Here is a 2146-nt window from a genome sequence, read left to right as displayed (position 1 = left end):
AGCAAAGCAGGCAGGAGGGCTGGAAAAGGGGCAGCCCCGCCGTTCAGCCCCTCCCGCTGCCCTGCACACGCTCCGGGGGTTCGGGGGGAGCTGCACCCCGGGGCTCTGCCAGAACCAGCCTGAAGAGCCGGGGCTGCCCTGCCGTGACCCAGCGCTGTCCCAAGGGACGCCCATCCCTGCGCTCCTTGCTTTAAAATCCTTCTCTTCTGCGGAGTCCTTGGGACTGCGTTTTGTAACTCCAGGTTGCACAGAGGGTTGCGCTGCTGTCCCCGCATGACTCGGGTGGCTCAGGCTCTGCTGCGGGCTCTGCTTTGGCTCCCTGCAGTCAGACTGCCCTGCAGCTCCCGGAGGCGTGAGGAGACGCTGATCTCTGCCGTATCCATCCATCCCTCCTCCTTGCTCTCCTCACACTGCCTTGCTGCAGTCCCCAGTGACTGTGCAGGGACTGACACTCCTGGGGAGCAGGGGGAGAGCAGGAGTGGGGCAGGGCAGGGGGATGGGGCTGTGTGGACCCCTCCTCATAAATCCCAGTCTATTCTCTATCCCACTCTAGGCAGGGCAATGTGCCCACCCCTTGATTAGCCAGGAAATACCAATTACTAGCAGCTCTCATTTCTGCTGTACATTGAATACGTAGGACAGGCCCCCAGGGATGACTTAAGACACTTGGATTCTTTGCAAAGCCTTAACTGTCTCTTCTCCAGCAATGAGCTGCTGCAGTGAAGGAATGACATTGGTGGAAATGAGTGTCTGGGCTGAAGAACTGCCCAGGCAAATAACCATCCCAGTCCCATGCTCTCTGCCATTTCCCTTGGTATTTTGCTGCCTTTCCTGTCTTGCTCTTGCTCCAGGGTCATGAGGCAGCAAATATCTCTGTAGATCTTCTTTCTGAGTGAGGAATCACATTTCAGTTGTGCTGAGTAACCCTGAGAGAGCTTTGCACTCTGGAAGTGAAGGTTCAGTGATTTCTGGTTGGTGGCTAAACCCAGATCCAGAGAGAAAACAGGTCAGGAGCAAATCGAAGAGGTAACAGCAAAGGTTTGTTCTGGGCTGTTCCAGAAAAGTTTCACTTGGCACAAAATGACAGATTCTGCTTTCAGGTGATTTGGCCCATTGCCAAATTGTTCTTCCTCCTGTCGGGTTGCTTGGATCTGCTTAGCTGGAACAAGCCCCAGCAGCAGAGGGATGTGCCCCCAGGCTGTGGTTGATCCAAAGTGCTCAGCAGGAGGTGTGTAAACAGGGATCCCCAGGGATCTGAGCCAGCTTTTGTTTGGTGTGCAGCCCTAGGACTCACGTCTGCAGGACTGACATACAGCCTCTGCCAGGGCAAGGGCCCAGCAGGGCTGGCAGAGGGCCCTGGGCTCTGGCCTGAGCCAGTGTGAGGGGTTTGCTGGTGGTCAAACAGCATCAGGGCAGGGTGGGACAGCCCTGAGGTGTCCCTGTGACACAAGACAGCTCGAGGCAGCATCCAAGTTGCCCTGGAGGACTGCCTGGAGAAGGGAGAGGCAGAGCAATTTTGTATATAGAGCAGGTAAAAATAAGTCTTGGTACTGGAACCCTGAGGGACTGAGAGAGCCGGGTGGTGAGTGGAGGTTCTGCTCCTGGAGCTGTCCCAGTGCCCTGTCTCTGCTGGGCTCTGCAGGCAGCTGTGCTGGGCTGCACCTACACAACTTGTTGTGACAAACCTGGGAGCAAATCTTTGGGTTTTGGGCTTCAGCAACTCTCTGAGAGCAGCAGAAGAGCCTGTGGAGGGCACCTCTTGCCACCCCTGCATCCTCTGGGAGGGGAGTGTTACCCTGCCAGGCTCCTACAAACTACATTTAGCTCAGGTCCAGCCACCTCATGCTAAAACCTGAAACTGAACTGAACGTGCTATCCCAGATCTCTTCCCACTTGGCTGGCACCAGAAATGCAGCAATCATCTCCCTGTGCTGCCTTGACAGCAGTGCAAAGCCTCTCTTCACTGGGCATGTTAAACCAAAAATTATCCCTTTTGCAACCACGGGCAGGGGAGATGTCCCATCACTGCCCCATCTCTGCCTTGTCCCTGCAACCTACACTGAGCCAGTGATTCTGAAGGGAGATGATAAGTCTAGGTCTGAACTAGCTCCACACCCCTAATTTGAGGTGTGGGGAGGGATATCTA

This window comes from Chaetura pelagica, unplaced genomic scaffold, assembly GCF_000747805.2.
Source record: "Chaetura pelagica isolate M959 unplaced genomic scaffold, ChaPel_1.0 scaffold47, whole genome shotgun sequence".
Taxonomy (NCBI): Eukaryota; Metazoa; Chordata; class Aves; order Apodiformes; family Apodidae; genus Chaetura; species Chaetura pelagica.
The sequence above is the reverse complement of the archived record's forward strand: the minus strand, read 5'-3'. Positions refer to the sequence as shown.